The 23,052-nt window shown below is 50.0% G+C and overlaps 1 protein-coding gene across 6 annotated transcripts in view; it reads right to left on the bottom strand.

The window, feature by feature from the left end:
* NKAIN1 (sodium/potassium transporting ATPase interacting 1) overlaps positions 1-23,052 on the bottom strand; it is a 60,870-nt gene that overhangs the window by 22,070 nt on the left and 15,748 nt on the right. Inside the window, exon 2 of one of the 6 annotated variants that reach the window (XM_045376155.2) lies at positions 18,961-19,072. The exons of the other annotated variants lie outside the window; for them this stretch is intronic. The gene's annotated coding sequence lies outside the window, so the exon portion shown is untranslated. The remainder of the gene's footprint in view (positions 1-18,960; positions 19,073-23,052) is intronic. 6 annotated transcript variants of the gene reach the window in all.

The raw sequence follows: 23,052 nt of genomic DNA, 5'->3' as shown, positions 1-23,052 counted from the left end.
GCTGGAGGTGCCTTCCACCCTGGAGGGGTAATCTTCCTCCTACTCGGGACAGGTCCTGGACCCCCAGTCCCCTGACTGCCATCTGCCCGTCTGCACGCCCTCCTGCTGCGACCCAGCCCTCTACCTCTGCTGGGCCTGGGGAGCCAGAGAGCATCTGCTCACCTTCTGCATCATTAGCCCTCAGAGACAGCTTGGAGCTGCTAGGGAGGCCCAGTATGCGACTGATTGGGCCAGCCTTGGTCTTGTCAGGAGGCAGCAGCAGGGGCCTGGCCTCTGTCTCCATGGTAACCCCATCCCCTCATCTCAGTGACCGCTGACCCATCCCCACCCTTTCCCCAGCTCGGGGGCTCTACAAGCCCCTTCTGGGCAGATCCAACCCAGTACACCTCTGAGCTGGCAGTTCCATTAGAACAAAGTGCCTGGCAGTGGTCTAATTAGCATATATCTACATTAATTTGCATAAATCTGGGGCCAAGCGGCCCAGGGTGCTACCAAGGGGAAGTCTTAAAAAAAAGTCAGGCCAGGGACCAGGCAGGGTGGCTCACGCCTGTAATCCCAGCACTTTGGGAGGCCCAGACGGGCGGATCACGGGGTCAGGAGATCGAGACCATCCTGGCTAATACAGTGAAACCCTGTCTCTACTAAAAATACAAAAAATTAGCCAGGTGTGGTGGTGGGCACCTGTAGCTGTAGTCCCAGCTACTTGGGAGGCTGAGGCAGGAGGATGGTGTGAACTCGGGAGGCGGAGCTTGCAGTGAGCCAAGATTGTGGCACTGCACTCCAGCCTGGGCAACAGAGCGTGACCCCATCAAAAAAAAAAAAAAAAAAAGCCAGGCTGGGCACAATGGCTCACCCCTGTAATCCCAGCACTTTGGGAGGCCAAGGTGGGTGGATCACGAGGTCAAGAGACGGAGACCATCCTGGCCAACATGGTGAAACCCCATCTCTACTAAAAATATAAAAATTAGCTGGGCGTGGTGGTGTGTGCCTGTAGTCCCAGCTACGTGGGAGGCTAAGGCAAGAGAATCACTTGAACCCAGGAGGCGGAGGTTGCAGTGAACCAAGATCACACCACTGCACTCTAGCCTGGCAACAGAGCAAGATTCCACCTAAAAAAAAGAAAAAAGAAAAAAGGCCGGGGACGGTGGCTCATACCTGTAATTCCCGCACTTTGGGAAGCCAAGGTGGGCGGACTCCTGAGGTCAGGAGTTCAAGACCAGCCTGGCCAACATGGTGAAACCCCATCTCTACAAAAAATACAAAAATTAGCCAGGCGTGGTGACACTTGCCTGTAATCCCAGCTACTTGGGAGGCTGAGGCAGGAGAATCGTTTGTACCCGGGAGGCAGAGGTTGCAGTGAGCCGAGATTGCGCCACTGCACTCCAGCCTAGGTGACAGAGTGAGATTCTATCTCAAAAAAGTAAAAAATAAAATAAAATAAATAAAAAATAATGAAAACACTGTGGCTGTCCCTCAGAAGGGGTCACAGTCAATGATGGTGCCTCCACACGATGGAACACAATGCAGCCATTACGATGGAGTGTGGGAAGAGGGCCAAGCTGCCACGTGTGAAACCGAGCTGCAGAGCCACTTGAGTAGAACAATTCTGTTTTTGTGCATAACAACAAAACAAAGAATCATCAAATTGTTAATTTGTTAACTCTAGGGAATGGGATTTTGGGGGCCTTTGAGATTCACCCAGATATATTTCTGCAAGGTTTTTACATCGAGGAGAAAATATTTTTTTTTTTTTTTCAGATGGAGTCTCACTCTGTCGCCCAGGCTGGAGCGCAGTGGCACTATCTCAGTTCACCGCAACCTCTACCTCCCGGGTTCAAGCAATTCTCCTGCCTCAGCCTCCTGAGTAGCTGGGATTACAGGCACCCACCACCACGCCCGGCTAATTTTTGTGTTTTTAGTAGAGATGGGGTTTCACTCTGCTGGCTAGGCTAGTCTTGAATTTCTGACCTCAGGTGATCACCCCGCCTCGGCCCCCCAAAGTGCTGGGATTACAGGCGTGAGCCACTGCGCCCAGCCAAGGAGTAATATTTTTATAAGAAAACAAAGACATTCAAAGACAAAACTGATGGGGACAAATGAGCATGTCCTCACGAGTCTGCCTGAGACTGTGGGTGACCCTGAGCTGTGGGTGACCAACCATCCCAGTGTTCCTGAGACCATGGGGTTTCTCAGAGCACAGTACTTTCAGAGACAAGTTCTAAAAGTCCTGGGCAAACTGGGACAAGCTGGCCACATGATATGGAGAGGGTATGGACAGCTTGGAGGCCTGGGGTGGCTCTGGATGAATGAAATGAGGGGTGGCAGGGTGGGGAAAAGACGGGGCTGGACCTTGGACCCTGGGCTTTATTCTGTTGGTTCCTTGGAGGCAGGGAAGGTCTGAGCATAGAGACATGGAAGCTGGGTGCTCTGGGCACAGTGCTGTCTGGCTACAGGAAGAGGATGGACTGGAAGTGGGAGACCAGGTGGAGATGCTGAGGCCTTTCTTGGCAAGCTGAGGACAGGGCCCAGAATCCTCCATGCCTGAGGCCCCACTCTCCCAGGACTCCCATCTTCTTGTCAATTCCTACTCTATTTCTGCCCATGTTCCCACATCTGAACTACTGAGGCATTCCCAGTCCCATCTCCCAGATGCCAGGACACCGGCAGACTCTGGAGTGGGCAGCCAAGGCCTGGAAAGAAGGTGCCCTCCAAAGAGGAGCACTTAAGACAGGGGTGAAGGGAAAGACAATCCAGGCAGGGCAAGCTCAGCAAAAACAAGGCTCTTCCAGGAGACGCCGGCTGCAGATAAATGAACATTTGGATAAATAAAATGGTGATTAATCAGATTCCCCGACTAAGTACAATGAACAACACCACATAATTAAGCCAAAAACTCATGGCAGAAAGCACCTTAATGAAGCGGGCACTTAGGTAGAGAGAATTAATTAAGGCAGTGTTCGGAATTTCAGGAGTGGCTAGAGGGATGGAAGTGATGGGGGGAAGGCCAGGATGAAAACAAGCAGGAGGTAACATCCGCCCAGCACGGGACTGAGGCTGCTGGAGAGCCCGGTAATTATCAGCTCAGTCTCTGGGCTCAGGTAGGCCTGGAAGTGAGTCCCAGCTCTCACAAGTTGTAGGATCTGGGAAAGTCACCTCCCGGTGCCTCAGTTTCCTCAACTGTAAAATGGGAACGATAATAATATCTACCTCCTGGATTTGTGGGAGGATTCAATGAGGTAATGTGAATGAATGACTTTGCACGTAAGTGCTCAATAAATTATCATGGATTGGACAAGCAATTTTTTTTTTTTTTTTGAGACGGAGTCTCACCCGGGCTGGGGTACAATGGCTTGATCTCGACTCACTGCAACCTCTGTCTCCCGGGTTCATGAGATTCTCCTGCCCCAGCCTCCCAAGTAGCGGGGATTACAGGCACCCGCCACCACACCCAGCTAATTTTTTGTTTGTTTGTTTTTTGAGACGGAGTCTGGCTGTGTTGCCTAGGCTGGAGTGCAGTGTCGCAATCTCGGCTCCTCAGCCTCACCTGGCCTAAACTGGAGAGTTTAAAATGCTTGTCCGGGCCAGGTGTGGTGGCTCATGCCTTTAATCTCAGCACTTTGGGAGGCCAAGGCGGGTGGATCACCTGAGGTCAGGAGTTCGAGATCAGCCTGACCAATATGATGAAACCCTATCTCTACTAAAAATACAAAAATTAGCTGGGCGTGGTGGTCTGCGCCTGTAATCCCTGCTACTTGGGAGGCTGAGGCAGGAGAATCGCTTGAACCCGGGACAGGGAGGTTGCAGTGAGCCGAGATCGTGCCACTGCACTCCAGCCTGGGCAATGAGAGCAAAACTCCATCTCAAAAATAAATAAATAAATAAATAAATAAAAAATAAACAAACTCTGGTTTAAAAGAGAAATAAACATTTTTAAAAAGAAGCCAATAAAGCCCTATGTTCTTCATTGAGAAGTTAGAGAATCGAGTAAATCACAACCATGAAAGCAAGTTATATAGTAGCATGTGGTTATTTTTATTTCATTTTTAAAATTTTTATTTATTTTATGTATTTAGTTTTTTGAGACAGGGTCTCACTGTGTAGCCCAAGCTGGAATGCAGTGGCATGATCTCGGCTCACTGCAACCTCTGCCTCCTGGGCTCAAGCGATCCTCCCGCCTCAGCCTCCTGAGGAACTAGGACCACAGGTGCACAGCACTACACCTGGCTAATTTTTTGTATTTTTGGTGGAGATGGGGTTTCACCATGTTTCTCAGGTTGGTCTCAAAGTCTTGTGCTCAAGTGATTTGCCCATCTGAGCCTTCCAAAGTGCAAGGATTACAGGCATGAGCCACTGTGCCTGGCCTATTTTTATTTTTCTGACACAGGGTCTCACTCTGTTGCTCAGGCTCGAGTGCAGTGGCATGATCATGGCTCACTGAAGCCCCAACCTCTGAGCCTCACGAGATCCTCCTACCTCAGCCTCCTGAGTAGCTAGGACTACAGGCATGCACCACCACGCTCAGCTAATTTTTGTATTTTTGTAGAGATGGGGTTTCGCCATGTTGGCCAGGCTGATCTTGAACTCCTGGTCTCAAGAGATCCGCCCGCCTCAGCCTCCCAAAGTGCTGGGATTACAGGTGTGAGCCACTGCACCCAGCTGTATATGCTTTTTAAACTGTAAAGTGCTGTGCCCACATGTGCCATTCTTAGGATAATTTTTAAATCCTTGGTTTCATACCAAGGTCAGATTCTTGCTGCTTGTTCCCCAAGAAGCTGTACACCGTAGAGGTTAAAAGTGTGGCCTAGGAGCCACACTATCTGGGTTTGAATCCTATCTTTAACACTTACTAGCTGTGTGACCTTCAGTAAGTCACTTAACCTCTCTGTTCTTTAATTTCAAATACCGACTCTGTCATGTACTAGCCATCTGTAAAATGGGGATGATGACAACAGTACCTATTTCAAGCGGATGTTCTGAGGCTTAGGTAGGGAATATGTGTCAAATGTTCAGAACACTGCCTGGTTCATAGCCGTAGAAGTGTTGGCTACCATGATTGTTCCCTGTACTGCAGACTGTGTGCCTGGGTTGCTCACACAGAGCACTCATGTACTAAAGGAGAAGGGATCACAGTTGTCCTAACGTGCAGGTCGCTTTGAGGTCAGCTGGTATTTTCCCCCACTCATCCCCAGGCAGCCCAGCAGCTGCCTGACCCCCTGCCCCACTCTTGTTCTCCTTTGCCTATGAAGCATTCATGGGCACTGACCCTGGGTGCAAAGAGGAACAGCCCTGCCCTGGCTGCGAGCTGTGCCAAGTCTATGGTGACACAGATAAACTTCAAGTGCCAAATTATACAAGCCCAAGGAAGAGGGCAAGGACTGAAAATGATGCTTCCTACCCTCTGCGGACATGCACTGAGCCTGCCCTGTACACGCTGCTTGATGTCCATATCATGTACTCCTCTCAACCCTTGGAGAAGTGTCATTTTACATACATGGATACTGAGGCCCAGAGAGGTGAAGTAACAGATCCCAGGTTACACAGTCAGGAAGCGGTAGAGGCAGGAACACAGATCTGCAGGCTCTAGAGCCTGTCTGCCACCACCCCAGGTTTCCCCACTAGGTCTCCTGGTCCACAGATGGCCACTGGGCCCCCAAAGCATCACCGCTGTGGCCTGATTCCCTGCACTACTGGAACTGGAAACCCCTCCCAATGGATCCGCTCATGCCACCGATGATGGCTGAGATGTGTTCTGTTCAAACCCCACTCCATCATTTACTAGCCGTGTGACCTCTGGCAAGTGTTTAAATCTCCCTAAGCCCGTTTCCTCATCTATAAAAAGGAAAAGAATAAAACCTCAGAGTCACTGTGACATTAAAGGACGCAAAGCATAATGCATGGTACAGAAGCAGCCCCCAACAAATGCCATTCTTTCGTCTCCTCTGAGTCCAATTCTTTCTTCCACCCCCCACTTACGGAAACTTGTGTTCTGAAGGAGCTCTGCCTCTGCTGCAGCTTTCTCGTTCCCGGCTTCCTTTCGTGAAGGTTTCTTTCATTCTTTCCAGAAACCTTTCTTCCTTGCTAATAAGAGAAAATGCAGAAGTCCTACCCACAGGCCTTTGCTATCCTATCAAGCAGGGAAACCTACCTGCCTTCACAGCACCCCTTGGGGGTGGGTATCCCGGACACAGAGACACCAAAGTTCACAGGACCCTGCAATTAATCCAAGGTCTGTGTGGCCCCAACACAGTGGCGGGGAGGGGGGTGGGGGCTGGAAACCTCTGATGTAAGTGCACAGTTTGCTGGGCCACAAGGTTCCCTCAAAATGCTCCCTTGAAGCTGCTCCCGCCTTTGAGAGCGGTCAGCCCTTGTCTACAGCAGAGGCATTACACCAACCTCCTGACTTTCAGGAACTCTGGCTCTTCCTGTTCCGTGCCACACTCTGGGGTGGGTTTATAACATGTTGTTGGACTCTGCCAGTTATGATACTGAGGCCTTGGGCAAATCACACTTGATGTTCCAGGGCCTCAGTTTCCTCATCTGTAAAATGGGTAATATAACTCCTACCCTTCTCACCTCCCAGGGGGTGGGAGTGGATCCAGTGGGGTAACTGACATCCTGGGAGCCATCAAGCTCTCCCCTCACAGGGAAGATGCCCTCTGTGGCTTTAACAGGAAGATCATCCCAGTGGGCCAAGACTGGGCCAAGAAAAGCAGCCCAGGCCTGGAGCAGTGACTCACACCTGTAATTCCAGCACTTTGGGAGGCCGAGGCAGGTGGATCACCTGAAGTCAGGAGATCATGACAAGCCTGACCAACACGGTGAAACCCGGTCTCTACTAACAACACAAAAATTAGCTGGGCGTGGTGGTGGGCACCTGTAGTCCCAGCTACTTGGGAGGCTGAGGCACGAGAATCGCTTGAACCTGGGAGACGGAGGTTGCAGTGAGCCGAGATTGTGCCTTTGCATTCCAGCCTGGGTAACAAGAGCGAAACTCCGTCTCAAGCAAAACAAAACAAAACAAAAAAACAACCAGCATCCCAGCAGAGTGCAGCCTCTACCCCTCTCCCAGTTGAGAACCCCAACAGCAGAGTCCATCTCCAGGGAGCCTCCTGCAAAAAGGGAGTCTCCTGGAACTCTGTTTTATCCTAAAAGAATATGTATAGCCAGGCATGATGGCTCACGCCTGTAATCCCAATGTTTTAGGAAGCTGATGCAGCATGGCTTGAGCCCAGGAGTTTGAGACCAGCCTGGGCAATACAGCGAGACCCCTTTCTCTACAAAAATTTTTTTAAAAGTAGCCAGACATAGTGGTGTGTGCCTGTAGTCCCAGCTACTCTGGAGGCTGAGGTGGGAAGACCACTTGAGCCTAGGAGGTCAAGGCTGCAGTGAGCTGTGATCACATCACTCCCCTCCAGTCTAGGTGACAGAGTGAGACCCTGTCTCTGAAAAGAAAAAAAAAAAAAGTTAGCCAGGTGTGGTGGCGCTCCCAGCTACTCAGGAGGCTGAGGTGGGAGGATCCCTTGAGCCCAGGAGGTCCAGGCTGCAGTGAGATACTGTTGGGCCACGCATGACCCTGTCTTATTAAAAAACAAACAAAAAAAAAGAGATAAGAATGAAGAGGACTCACAATGGCTGATCCAGCATCATCCAGCATTCTACTCTGAAATAGAGCCTCCTTCTTAGTTCTTGCCCACCAAATTCAGGGTAGAATGATGCTTTGCAAAAAAGCATTATGTCTTAGTAATATATCTCTTAGGGCTTAGCGCCCTCCTTCTCCCAAGCCAGCAGGTACAAGAACTGCAACCTGAGAAGCCAGCCATACCCACAGGCCACATAGATATTAGGTTTGGTGCAAAAGTAATTGTGGTTTTTGCCATTCCTTTTTTTTTTTTTTTTTTTTTTTGAGATGGAATCTCACTCTGTCGCCCAGGCTGGAGTGCAGTGGCACCATGTTAGCTCACGGCAACCTCTATCTCCTGGGTTCAGGCAATTCTCCTGCCTTAGCCTCCCGAGCAGCTGGGATTACAGGTGCCCACCACCATGCCCAGCTAATTTTTATATCTTTAGTAGAGACAGGGTTTCGCCATGTTGGCCAGGCTGGTCTCGACTCTTGATCTCAGGGGATCCACCCGCCTTGGCCTCCCAAAGTGCTGGGATTACAGGCGTCAGCCCCCACGCCCGGCTTGCCATTACTTTCAATGGCAAAAAACGCAATTGCTTTTGCACCAAACCTAACAGTAGGTCACTCAACACAGCTGAGCCTGTTTCCTCATCTGAAATGGAGATCATTTCTAATAGAACCCACGTCTGTGCGTCAGGCCAGGGAAAGGTTGACAGGGTTGAGTAAAGAGAAAGGGTCCAACCTTGAAGTTAGGGACGTGGACATTTAGAATCCCTGAAGGAAGGGCCTGGGGAGGCTGGGCTCCATCAGCTGTTGTGAGTCCTCTTCATTCTCATGTGATTTGTTCAACCAATAAGTATTTATCGGATGTCAAACATAACACTAGACAGCGGAGACAAAGTGGTGGACAAAGGCAAAAGCAGACATAGCCCCTGTCTTGACAGAAACACTCAATAAGATAGAAAGAGAAAGGAACTTCCTCAACTTGGTGAAGGGCATCTACAGAAAAGCCACAGCTGACATCATACGTAATGGTAAAAGACTGAGAGCTTTCCCCTAAGATCAGAAACAAGACAGATGTCCGCTCTCATCACTTCTATTCAACACTGTGCTGGAGGTTCTAGCCAGGACAATTAGGCAAGAAAAAGTAATCAAAGGCATCCACATTGGAAAAGAAGAAGTAAAACTATTTGCTAATTGCAGATGATATGATCTGATATGTAGAATAACCTAAAGAATCCCCAAAAAACTACTAGAGCTACTAATTTAGGTCAGCAAGGCTGCAGAGTCCAAGATCAATATACAAAAATCACTTGAACTTCTACACATTAGCAAGGAACAATCTAAACATAAAATCAACAAAACAATTTCATTCACAATAACATCAAAAAGAAGAAAATATTTAGCATAATTTTTTTTTTTTTTTGAGACGGAGTCTCTGTCTCCCAGGCTGGAGTGCAGTGGCGCGATCTCGGCTCACTGCAAGCTCCGCCTCCCGGGTTCACGTCATTCTCCTGCCTCAGTCTCCCGAGTAGCTGGGACTACAGGCGCCCACCACCACGCCCAGCTAATTTTTTGCATACAGACAGGGTTTCACCGTGTTAGCCAGGATGGTCTCGATCTCCTGATCTCGTGATCCACCCGCCTTGGCCTCCCAAAGTGCTGGGATTACAGGCGTGAGCCACCACTCCCAGCCAACATAAATTTAACCAAGGAAGTGCAAGACCTGTACACTGAAAACAATACATTATTGAAGAAATTAAAGAAGACCCCAATTTATGGATTGGGAGCCTTGATATTGTTAAAATGGTAACACTCCCCAAACTGGTCTACAGATTCAGTGCACTCTATCAAAATTCCAAACTACCTTTTTTTTTTTTTTTTTTTTTCCGGGAATGTGTAAGTTGGCCTTAAAATTCATATGGAAATATGTGGAATCTTGGCTGGGCATGGTGGCTCATGCCTGTAATCCCAGCACTTTGGGAGGCCGAGGGGGGTGGATTGCTTGAGGTCAGGAGTTCGAGACCAGCCTTGCTAACATGGTGAAATCTCGCCTCTACGAAAAATACAAAACATTAACCAGGCATGGTGACACACGTCGGTAGTCCCAGCTACTCAGGAGGCTGAGGTAGGAGAATCGCTTGAACCCAGGAGGCGGAGGTTGCAGTGAGCCGAGATCGCGCCACTGCACTCAAGTCTGGGTGACAGAGCGAGACTCTGTCTCAAAAAAAGAAAGAAAAAAAATATGGAGTTCAAATAACAAAATAATCTTGAAAAAGAACAAAGTTTGAGGACTCACACTTCCTGATTTCAAAACTTACAATGACAAGGTTACAGTTACCAAGACAGTGTGGTACTAGCATAAGGACAGACATATAGATAAATGGAACAGACTAGTCCCAAACCAAATCCATACATCTATTGTCAATTGATTTTCAACAAGGGTGCCAAGACCATTCAATGGAGAGAGCATAGTTTTTTCAACAAATGGTGCTGGGACAACTGAATGAATACTCACATGCAAAAGAATAAAGGTGCACTCCTTCCTCGCACCATATAAAAAATTAACTGAAAATGGGTCAAAAACCTAAATGTAAGAGCTAAAACTATAAAAGCCTTGGGAGGAACCATAGGTATAAATCTGTATTACTTTGAATTAGGTAACAGTTTCTTTTTTCTTTTTTTTTTTTTGAGACAAGGTCTCATTCTGTCACCCAGGCTGGAGTGCAGTGGCACAATCCCAGCTCACTGCAACCTCCACCTTCTAGGCTCAAGCGATCCTCCCACCTCAGCCTGTAGAGTGGCTGGGACCACAGGCACACACCACCAAACCTGGCTACTTTTTGGATTTTTGGTAGAGACGGGGGTCTCGCCATGTTGCCTACGCTGGTCTTGAACTCCTGAGCTCAAGCAATTTGCCCACCTCGGCCTCCCTCCCAAAGCTTTGGAATTACAGACGTGAGCCACCGCACTCAGCCATAAAAATAAAAAGCTTGGCCGGGTGCGGTGGCTCACGCCTGTAATCCCAGCACTTTCAGAGGCTGAGGTGGGTGGATCACGAGGTCAGGTGATCAAGACCATCCCGGCTACGGTGAAACCCCGTCTCTACTAAAAATACAAAAAATGAGCGGGGCATGGTGGCGGGCGCCTGTAGTCCCAGCTACTCGGGAGGCTGAGGCAGGAGAATGGCATGAAGCCGGGAGGTGGAGCTCGCGGTGAGCCGAGATTGCACCACTGCACTCCACCCTGGGCGACAGAGAGAGACTCTGTCTCAAAAAATAAATAAATACACAAAATAAAAAGCATTCTTTTTCTTTTCTTTTTTTTGAAAAACATTAGTATATGTTTTTCAAAAGGGTACTATCAAGAAAGTGAAAATTTGTACAGATAAAGTTGTTGAGGTTAAAAAAAAAAAGTGAGAAGTCAACTCCTACAATGTGAGACAGTGTTTGCAAATCATATACCTAACAAGTGTCCAAAATCCAGGATATATAAAGAACTTTTGCAATTCACCAGTAAATAGAGAAATAACCCAACTAAAAATGGAAAAAGGATTTGAATAGAATTTCTCCAAAGAAGGTATACAAGTGGCTAAAAATCACATAAAAATATGCTCAAAATAGTCATTTGGGAAATGCAAATCAAAAGCATGACATACTTCACACCCACTAGGATGGCTCTAATAAAAAAGGCAGATAACAACAAGTGTTGATGATGATGCAGAGAAACTGGAACTCTCATGCATTGCTGGTGAAAATGTAAAATGGTGCGACTGCTGTGGAAAATGGGCTAGTTCTTCAAACGGTTGGACACAGAGTTATGCGGCCCTGCATTTCTACTCCTAGGTATATACACCTGAGAAGTGAAAACAAAGTTAACACAAAGCTTGTACGCAAATGCTCATAGCGGCATTATTCATGGCAGCCAAAAAGTGGAACAACCCAATGTCCATCATCTGATGAATGGATAAAAAATTGCAACACAAGTCGGGTGCAGTGGCTCACACCTGTAATCCCAGCACTTTGGGAGGGTGAGGTGGGAGGATCCTTTGAGCCCAGGAATGTAAAACCAGCCTGGGCAATACAGGGAGATACTGTCTCTACAAAAAAATTTAAAAATTAGCTGGGTGTGGTGGTGCCCACCTGTAGTCCCAGCTACTTGGAAGGCTGAGGCATGGGGATTGCTTGAGCCCAGGAGATTGAGGCTGCAGTGAGCAGTGATCACGCCACTGCACTCCAGCTTGGACCACAGAGTGAGCCCCTGTCTCAAAACAAAACAAAACGAAATAAATAAAATTAATAAACCAAAAGAAAAATTTAAGGAGTGTTATATCCATACAATGGAATATTATTAAGCCATAAGAAGGAATGAAGTATCACCTGGTACAACACGGATGGCCCTTGAAAACATTATGCTAGGCGAAGGATGCTAGTCACAAAGGATCACCTATTGTACGATTCCACTTATACAAAATGTCCAGAGTAGGCAAATCCAGAAAGATAGAAAGTGGATTAGTGGTTGCCAGTGGCTAGTGGCAAGGGGGAGTGGGGGTGACTGCTAATGGGTTTGGGGGTCTCTTTTTAAGGTGATGAAAATATTCAGGAATCAGAGAGTGGTGATGGCTGCACAACTTTATGAATACACTGAAAGCCACTGAATTGTACACTTTAAAATGGCACAATTTTATGGTATGTGAATTATATCTCAATAAAATTTTAAAAAAAGAAAAAACCAGAAGCAGATCTTGGCCTCACAGAGCTTAGATTCAGTATATGTGTGCATGTGTATGTGTGCGTGTGCATGTGTGTGTGTGCGCGTTTGTGCATGTGTGTGCACGCACACCTGTGCAGCACAAAATCTCTGTTGTGCTTACTGCTCTGAAGGAAGGGCGCCAAGGACAAGAGCTATGATGAGAGTGGTCAAGGAAGACTTCCGAGAGGAAGTGACCTGAAGGAAGAGATAATAGGATAAGGAGGAAAGGGAGGGACAATCAGGCAGAGGTGAGCCTGTGCAAAGGTCCTGTGGAGGGAGGGAGGTGGGCATAATAGGAGGGGCTGGAAAGGATCCAGGTGGCTAGAGTTGGGGGAATGAGAGGGAGCGACACCAAAGGGAAGGGCTGGAGGGACCGTTGTGCCCTGTGGCCTGAACAGAGAAAGCAGCCTGGGGCTGGGGAGGGGACACTAAGCCCTCCAGGTGCCCCCTAGGGTCAAACATCATGCTAGGGGCGTTAAGCACCTACGGTGGGGAGTCAGGGAACCTGTCAGCATCTGGAGGGAGCCGGGAGGTCATTTGCCCTGGCTGAGGCCACTCTTCATGTAACCTCGTGGGAGGAGAAAAAAAAAATCCAATTCCCTGACTTATTTAGTGGCAGCTCCTTGTACTGATTCTCCCAGGAAGGAAATTCTGATGAAAGCCAGAGTCTCACTGCTATGGCAAGAGCAACCACTTCTGACTTCTCCTTCCGACTAAAAGCCAGGTGGGGAAGTCTGCCTAGCAACAGCAGTGGGTGTCAGGAGTCCCTCAGGCAAAGTTGCAGATCAGTCCCCTGCCAACCCAGGGCTTCAGGATCCCCCTTACCTACTTTCTGTCCCAGTCTTGGCTCGGATCCCAGCTTCCCACTTCTCTTTCCAGTGGAGAATCACAGCAGGCACCAACATCTGGACAGCGCTTCACCGCTCAGATTGTGATTTATGCTGCCCGTGATGTGGGACTGTTATCCCCATCCGACCACCCGGGACGCTGAGGCTCAGACAGGTGGAGGGGGTCTGCCAGGCTGGTGTCCTTCCCTGGTGCCGCACTACTCATCCCTATGCTGAGGCTCTGCTTATCGGCACGGGCCTCCTGCTCTGATTCCTGCAGCATAAAGGAATAAATGACACCTCCTCCACCCCTCCCCTCAGTCCCTTTCCTGGTAATCCATCGTATATGAGGGATGGGGGTGTCTGGCCCAACTGAAGGCCCTGGGAGGGATTGCCTGGGGCCTGTTAGTGCTGGAGCAGTAAGAAGGAATCATGGCGGAGGCCATGAGTGGTGCCTCTCTGACAGGTTACCCCCAGTGACTGGGCTAGAAGGGTTTCCCTTCAGAATACCTGGTTCTGACCTTTAATACAAGCATTAATAACAATGGCTAAGATGTGCACATGGACCCTGGGCCAGCACTTTTTGTGCCCCATGTCATTCAGCTCTCACAACTACAAATGAGGGATGGGCCACCGTCCCCTCATTCTATGAAGGGGACACGATCTCAGAGCTGGAGATGGGGCGCAGCTGCAGTAAACCCAGGTGGTCTGGTCCCAGAGCCTGAGCTCTTAAGCAGATACCTGCAGGCCCCACTGCAGCTTTGGGAGGAGACTTTCTCCCCCTCTATCTCGCAGGCAGGCTGGGAAGATTAAAGGGGAGGGCAGAGGAGCACGGGGGAATGGAATGGAACAATTATTTCCTGGCCCTGGGCCAGAGGCGGCTGGTTGGACCTGCTGGAGGAAGCGGTTGCTGTCTGCACGTGGGAGCAGGAGTGGAGGGAGGCGGGCAAGGAAGGCCTGGTTCTCACGGCCTAGTCTGAATGTGCATATGCCAAGCGCTGCTCTTCACAAGTGGCATTTCCTTTCATCCCCAGAATGATACTGCGAGGGAATCACAGCTAATGCTTACCCTATGTCAAGCGTCTCTCCAAGCTTAGAACGCTTTGATTCATTTAATCTTCAAAGAAACACACCAGGTAGAGCCTAAGGTCAAGCCCACTTTGCATATGAAAGCACTGAAGCACACCAAAAAGTAACTTGCCCAAGGTCACCGGCAGATTAAGATTTGGACCAGGTCCCCTGGCTCATGCCCATGAGTTTAACAGACTGGCTGCCCTGCTAGGAGAGCTGGAGGACTTTTCTTTCAGAGGAGGGGTGAGGCCATCATCAGTGGGGTTTGATCTCCTGGGAACGCCCGTGGCATTGACTTTTATTTATTTATTGAGATGGCTGGAGTCCAGTGGCACGATCTTGTCTCACTGCAACCTCCACCTCCCGGGTTCAAGTGATTCTCCTCCCTCAGACTCCCGAGTAGCTGGGATTACAGGTGCCTGCCACCACATCTAGCGAATTTTTGTTTTCTCTCTCTTTTTTTTTCTTTTTTTTTTGAGATGGAGTCTATCTGTGTTGCCCAGGCTGGAGTGCAATGGTGCAATCTTGACTCACTGCAACCTCTGCCTCCTGGGTTCAAGCAATTCTCCTGCCTCAGCCTCCTGAGTAGCTGGGACTACAGGCGCATGCCACCACACCTGGGTAATTTTTGTATTTTTAGTAGAGACAGGGTTTTACCATGCTGACAGGCTGGTCTCGAACTCCTGGCCTCAAGTGATCTGCCCACTTCGGCCTCCCAGAGCTCTGGGATTACAGGCATGAGCCACTTCACTGTGGCACTGACTTTTTTTTTTTTTTTAGAGACAGGGTCTTTGTTGCCCAGGTTGGAGTGTGGCAGCACAGTCACAGCTTACTGCAGCCTCCAACTCCTGGACTCAAGTGATCCTCTCGCCTCAGCCTCCCAAGTAGCTAGGGCTACAAGTGTGTGCCAACACGCCCAGCTAATTTTTGTATTTTTTGTAGAGATAGGGGTCTCACTATGTTGCCCAAACTGGTCTCAAACTCCTGGCCTCAAGAGACCCTCCTGCCCTTGGCCTCCCAAAATGCTGAAATTACAGGTGTGAGCCACCATGTAATCTTGCATTATGATTTATTCAGTGGCACCTCCTAGACTGATGGGCACCCTCGCCACTGCTCCCCACCAACCCCCACCCGGAAACATCGAGACCACGGGGAAAGGCTCTGGCGGCAGACTCTTGCCCAGAACTGGGCAGAGAGTAGCTGACTGCTTCCACCCACTGGGGGATCTTATTCTTGTTCTGGGTATTTTTGTCTGGAATTACACACCCAGTCTCCATCCCTCCCAGAAGTGGCATCAGCCCGCTTCCTGGAACAGCACACGAAGGGCCTCAATGCCAGGCTCCCTGTCTTCTCCTGGGGCAGTGAGAAAAGGAGACAGGAGTTGGACCTAACAGGCTCCACTGTGTCTCTGGGGTTCTGTGTACCCATCTGTATAAACAAAGAGCTGCAGGAATGTTCTCTGGGGACCCCCTTGGCACCTGGATTCCAGGATTCTGTGCCTGGGAGGACTCCATTCAGCAAACAATCATGATTTATGCTTCATAGACACACCTGTCCTCTAAGCACCTAATAATGATTCGTATTGGCCATAATTACAGCAGCTACCATTTCCTTCCTTCCTTCCTTCCTAGCAGCTACCATTTTCTTCCTTCCTTCCTTCCTTCCTTCCTTCCTTCCTTCCTTCCTTCCTTCCTTCCTTCCTTCCTTCTTTCCTTCCTTCCCTCCCTCCGTCCCTCCCTCCTTCCTTCCTTCCTGATGGAGTCTTGCTCTGTCACCTAGGCTAGAGTGCAGTGGCACAATCTTGGCTCACTGCAGCCTCCGCCTCCCAGGTTCAAGCAATTCTCCTGCCTCAGTCTCCCGGGTAGCTGGGACTACAGGTGCACACTGTCACGCCAGGCTAATTTTTGTATTTTTAGTACAGATGAAGTTTCACCATGTTGGCCAGGATGGTCTCGATCTCCTGACCTCGTGATCCTCCCGCCTCAGCCTTCCAAAATGCTGGGATTACTGGCGTGAGCCACTGCACCTGGCCGCAGCTACCATTTTCTAAGCCTTAACTAAGTGCTAGGTGCTGTGCTGAGTGCATTTCATGGATTCTCTCACTGAATTTGCTGGGTGGCTCTAAGAGGCAGGTACACTCATCTCTGCTTTACTGATGAAGAAACTTGAAACTGAGCTCAGAGAGGCTGGGCAACTTGCCTTCGTTCACACTTTTAGGAAGTAACAGATGCAGGATTTCCACCCCCTCAGCTTCCTCTTCTGCAAAATGGGAGGAAATTGTACCATCACCTCTTGCTGCTGGGAGAGTGAGAGTTGATCAGGTGCATCAAGCATTTGGCCATAGCAGGCCTTGATAAACTGTGCCCCTGTACCCTCCTTCCCGTGTCCCCACTTCCTGTCCTATTTGTCCCTGATACCAACCAGTCCAGCCTGTCATAATCGACAACCACAGTGTGATTCCCAGGCTGGGCCCCAGACAGCCTCTCAGTTCGGTGGATGATCCCTGTCTCTGGTGGCCTGTCTTGAGGATGACAGCTAGTGGCAGCCTGGGGATGGCAGTGTGCTCAGATGACTCGTGAGGCTGCTGACCAGCAGACAGGCAGTGACAGGTTGAGCAGCTGGCGTCACCCGAGGCTGATGAGACACCCAGGGGAGCCCTGGCCTGCATTCCACCCTCAAGTCCAGACCCTTCTCTAACATTTGGGGGCCTCGTGGACCAGGGCGGGAGCACCAATGCGGGTCGACACCTCACATGCCTAAATATCTAAGTTACAAACCAAACTAACAAACTCCTAAATATACATTCTGTCTTCTAATAGACTTAATGGTCTGCAAGGCCAGGCTGTGAATTTCAATTCCTCTGACTTCTTGGAGTTCTGAGCCAGAAGGTAGTAGCATGTTTCAGCATATGGGAGAGCCAGCCCCAGCTAGCATTCCCGTTTCTGGCTGGGGTCTCATACACAGGTCTGGATCCTAGAACACATGTGTAAGCTACGTCCACACCCGCCCCTCCTTCCAAGCAGCTGGCCCTGTCTATGGGTGGAGATACACACACTGGCAGCACAGGCTGTCCTCTGGAGAAACCCCGGCAGGCCCTGAGAGGGGGCTTGGGGCTGACTGGATGGGGGACTCTGGGTCCTGAGGATCTGGGGTGGAGCCTAGGGTGGGAGCGCAGGCATAGGTTTCCAGTGAGCATGTCCCCCTGATCTTGTGGACTCCCTGCCCTGGGGCAAGGGGCGTGGCCAGAGGAGGGCCACAGAAGGCTCCCTAATGCCTCCAGCACCGCCCAGGTTCCCTGTAGTGGGGCTGTGGTGTCTGTTGTGAGCAAACTCGTAAATCAACACTGGAGACACATTCCCACAGGAGGGTCTCAGGCCACACAGGTGCCTGGACTCCAGGGGTAGCCCAGGGGTAGCCCAGGGGTTTGGAGAGCTTGGGATCAGGAAATCCAGGTTCAAGTCCTAGCTCTGCTATGTGCTGGCTGTGACTGTGGCCCAGCAAATTCCCCTCTTGGGTCCCATTTGCTCATCTGTAAAACAGGGATGACAGTTTCTGCCTAGCAGGGTTGTAGGAAGGAGCAAATGAGTGCAGTAAGATCTGTGAAATGTTCGTACCTTGCTTGCACAGGCAACTCCACCCTGGCCACTGCTGCTAAACCCGCTCCAGAACACTCAGATTTTTTTTTTTTTTTTTTTTTTTTTTGAGATGGAGTTTTGCTCTTGTTGCCCAGGCTGGAGTGCAATGGTGCAATCTTGGCTCGCCGCAACCTCTGCCTCCTGGGTTCAAGCAATTCTCATGCCTCAGCCTCCTGAGTAGCTGGGATTACAGACATGTGCCACCACACCCGGCTAATTTTGTATTTTTTTTTTTTTAGTAGAGACGGGGTTTCTCCATGTGGGTCAGGCTAGTCTCAAACTCCTGACCTCAGGTGATCTGCCCACCTTGGGCTCCCAACGTGCTGGGATTACAGGCGTGAGGCATCGCACCTGGTAACATTCAGATCTTTTCAATCTTCTTTTCCTGTATAACGCTCACCATCTGTGTCCCGACATGATCACTGATAGCATTTGAGTCCACATGGGCAGGGACATTGCCTCCCATACTACTGTATCCCCAGCACCTCCCTAGTGCAGAATAAGCACACAGTGGCCGGGCGTGGTGGCTCGCGCCTGTAATCCCAGCACTTTGGGAAGCTGAGGCCAGTGGACCACCTGAGGTCAGGAGTTTGAGACCAACCTGGCCAACACGGCAAAACCCTGTCTCCACTAAAAATATAAAAATTAGCCAGGGGTGGTGGCATGCACCTATAATCCAAGCTACTTGGGAGGCTGAGGCAGGAGAGTCACTTGAACCTGGGAGACAGAGGTTGCAGTTAGCCAAGATAGTGCCACTGCACTCCAGCCTTGTGACAGAGTGAGACTCTGACTCCAAAAAAAAAAAAAAAAAAAAAAAGCATCCAGTGAATATCTGACTGCCTGGATAAACTATGAAACTTTGTGATTTGTGATTATTCACCCGGGCCTTCCATCTGCTCTTGGGGTTCATTCAAGCATCACACATTCACTGAGTTCCTTCTGAGGACCACACTCCATGTCCACACTCAATGGACACTTCTAGGCCTCAAGGAGCTCCCAGTCTAGGGAGAGGGATTTGATGTGGAAATACAGCAGAATTACAACAGCATAGTACCTGCTGTGATGGAGGCAGGGGGCAAGGTGTCAGGGCCCAGAGGAAGAAGTCAGTGTGGTGAGGATGCGCGAGTACAGAGATGCTCCCAGGAGGAAATGATGGTTTAGCAGGCCTAGGAGATAAAGAAGGAAAGAGCTTCCAGAGAGGCAGGCACAGCAAATGGCAAAGGCTCTGAGGTGTGAAACAACCCAGGGTGTTTAGGTCCATGTGACCTGAGTTTAGGGACACGGAAGTGGTGAGTTTAGCAGGCAAGCCTGGGCAGGCTTTCAGTGTCTCTCTGGTCTAGATGAATAATTCTCATTGTGTGGTCCCTGGACTAGCAGCATCCGCATCACGTTGGAACTTGTTAGGGATGCACATTCTTGGCCCCCATCCCAGACCTCCTAAATCAGAAACTCTGGGGGTGAAGCCTGGAACTCCATATATATATATATATATATATATATTTTTTTTTTTTTTTTTTTTTTTGAGACGGAGTCTCGCTCTGTTGCCAGGCTGGAGTGCAGTGGTGCAGTCTCGGCTCACTGCAACATCCGACTCCTGGATTCAAGCGATTCTCCTGCCTCAGCCTCCCAAGTAGCTGGGACTACAGGCATGCGCCACCAAGCCCAGCTAATTTTTGTGTTTTTAGTAGAGACAGGGTTTCACCATGTTGGCCAAGATGGTTTCAATCTCTTGACCTCATGATCCACCCACCTCGGCCTCCCAAAGTGCTGGGATTATAGGCATGAGCCACCACTCCCGGCCTGGAAATCCATATTTCAACAAACCCTCCAAGTGCTTCTGATGCCCGCTAAAGTTTGAGAAACACAGCTTTAGACTTTATCGTGAAGGCAATGAGGGCCCGGGGTAGGCTTTAAACAGAGGCAAGGCAGTATCAGAACCGCTCTTTTTTTTGTTTTTTTTGTTTTTGAGACAGAGTCTCTCTCTGTCACCCAGACTGGAGTGCAGTGGTGCGATCTTGGCTCACTGCAACTTCTACCTCCCGGGTTCAAGCGATCCTCCTGCCTCAGCCTCCTGAGAAGCTGGAATTACAGGCACCCACCACCACGCCTGGCTAATTTTTGTATTTTTAGTAGAGATAGGGTTTCGCCATATTGGCCAGACTATAGGTGATCCACCCGCCTCGGCCTCCCAAAGTGTTGGGATTACAGGCGTCAGCCACTGTGCCTGGCAGAACTGCACTTTATTAAGATCGCTTGCACAGGCTGGGTCCAGGGCAGTCTGGTGAGGGGCTGGTAAAAACCCACATCAGAAAGCTGGCCTGACATGGAGCCTCCCTCCAGCTGGACAAAGCTGCTGCGGTTGCAGAACAATGTATCTTCACACGTGAAAGGGAAGTGGCTACTGGGAAGTCAGGGACCCCTGCTGGGCACAGGGCCTGTTGCCAGGGTGACCACCTGTCACTCAGATAAAGGGGGCACAGTCCTACAGAGGTTCAAGTTGGGGAGCTGGTTGTCATGGCAACCTCCCCTCAGGTAGGGAAAGAAGGAAGCCTGGATGTCCCCAGGTACCTCACCCCCATTCCCTGGAGGGACCACCATTGATCCCAACCCTTAAGTTCCTCCCTGACCCCATCTAGCCCATCCTCCCCTCCTCTGTCCATTTGGGCCCCAGGAGGCAGTTTCTTCCCCTTCCCATCATGAAGCTACACCCTCCTTGTCACAGCCTAAGGGCTGGGGGGGCTGTCTCCTTGGCTACAGCCCAGGCTTCTGCATCCACGGGGACCTTCACTCAAGAGGCCAGAGACTGTCATCTGCCAGACCTTCACTTTCCTTTGCCAAGGCAGGGTATGGACCCATCTGGGGGTGGTAACCCGTCACCAGTGGTGGGGCTCTCCCATTCTTTCTTCAGCTGGTGCAGGGTGAGAGGAAGAGGAAGAGGAGGACTCAATGCATCCCCTTCAACCAGGAGATGGATGCAGAGGACCATATTAAACAGCTTTTCAAGGCTCCCCAATAAGGAAGCTCAGAACAACTGAGGCCCAAACTGAAGCTCAGGAGAGGGGCAAGGAGGAGAGAGCAAACTGCACCCTCAAACCTGGTAGAGTGCAAAGTTCAAGGAGTCTGGAATCCAAAAGGCCTGGGTTACAGTCCTGAACTAATACTGTGTGATGTTGGGCAGGTTCTGTCACTCCCTGAGCCTCAGTTTCCTCATCTGTACATGGGAGGTAGTATCCATATAATAGTATCTACCTCTAAGGGTTACTGCAGGACCAACTGAGGAAATGCATCTGAAGTGAGACGCATAGTGTCTGGCACCTCCCTGTGTCTTGTCCTCCTTTCCTCAGGGAGGGAGGAACACCTGCTCTCAGGCGGCTACTTCTTGATGCTGGGACACTTGCTGGGGAAAAGCAGTGGCTCTGGAATCAGAAATGCTCCATAAACAGCCAGGCATGGTGGCTAATGCCTGTAATCCCAGCACTTTGGGAGGCCAAGGCGGACGGATCACCTGAGGTCAGGAGTTCAAGACCTGCCTGGCCAACATGGCAAAATCCCATCTCTACTAAAATACAAATATTAGCTGGGCATGGTGACGGGTGCTTCTAATCCCAACTGCTCGGGAGGCTGAGGTTGCCATGAACTGAGATTGCTCCACTACACTCAAGCCTGGGAGACGGAGCAAGACATTTCAAAAAAAAGAAATGCTCCATAAACATTTGACTGCTGGTACTTTTTTTTTTTTTGAGACGGAGTCTCCCTCTGTTGCCCAGGCTGGATGGAGTGCAGTGGTGCGATCTCAGCTCACTGCAAGCTCCACCTCCTGGGTTCACGCCATTCTCCTGCCTCAGCCTCCCGAGTAGCTGGGACTACAGGTGCCCGCCATCACACCTGGCTAATTTTTCGTATTTTTAGTAGAGACGGGGTTTCACCATGTTAGACAGGATGGTCTCGATCTCCTGACCTCGTGATCCGCCTGCCTCAGCCTCCCAAAGTGCTGGGATTACAGGCGTGAGCCACCATGCCCGGCCGACTGCTGGTACTGTTATTATTACTATTAATCACCTGGCAATGAACGGAACCCTGCCTGGTAAATTGCTTCCTCCAGGTAATTTGCATTTCCCATTGTCCTTGTAGTCTTAATTCACTACAATCTGCTGAACGAATGTTTTCTAGAAAGCAGGAGCCATGTTGTACTTTTTAGTTTTCTTGCAATGCCTGTCCCGGTCCCTGGCAGGGAGCACCCAAGAAGCTCAGCAAGGAAGGGACTTGGAGATCATCTACTCTAACTCAGTATGCAAGACAGACAGCTCTTCTCCCTAGCCTTATCAATTGCTTGAATGCCTCTAGGGATGAGGCATCTCCCTGTAGAGCGGTTTCCAGTGTCCAGGACTCTGGGGAGGCTGAGCTCCACAGGGTAAGTAGGAGCTGAATGGGCAGCTACAGAGGTTGGGGACTTCCCCCGATGCCCCAGCAGCCTCCCTTCCCTCCCTCTGAGAGCCGATGATAGGAGTGGTTCTAATTACGCTCTAATTGCTTTCTTCCAGGCAGTTTCTCTGTAGCCAAGGAGTTCAGAGTTCATGAATAAATGAAGAGAGAGGAAGCGGGAAGGGATGTTTATTGATCCACAAATCTCTACGTGCCAGTGTCCACCCCCACAAATGCTGGGGCATGCAGCAGCGTGCAGTTTCAAACACAGATGCTCCTTGACTTGCGATAGGGCCACGTCCCAATCAACCCATCCTAAATCGAAAATGCATTCCACACCCCAATAAACCCATTGTAAGTCAAAAAACTATGTTGAACCACTGTAAGTTGGGGACCAGCTAGCTGTACATACAAACACAGAAACATACCACAGCCCCCAAAGGTCCCTCTCCAACAGACTGGTGGGGGATAAAAGGAAGTTAACAAGAAGTTTCCTAATAGATGAAGCAACTTGGGGCTCATGAAGCGTAAGTGCCCTGCCCAGGGCCTCGGAGCCAGTGAGTGGCAGCGAAGGCACCTGGATCCAGAGCCCTTGCTCTTCCCCACCCGGTGTCCCACCAGCATGGAGGTGACAGTCACACAAATGTGGGTTCCTCCTGCCTCTTCCCTAGTGCCTCCTCTCTTGGAGGGTGGCCAGCTTTTCTTGGAGGATGAGGCATTTGGA

This window comes from Macaca fascicularis, chromosome 1 (genome assembly GCF_037993035.2).
Source record: "Macaca fascicularis isolate 582-1 chromosome 1, T2T-MFA8v1.1".
Classification (NCBI taxonomy): domain Eukaryota; kingdom Metazoa; phylum Chordata; class Mammalia; order Primates; family Cercopithecidae; genus Macaca; species Macaca fascicularis.
This window is presented reverse-complemented; position numbering and strand designations above follow the sequence as displayed.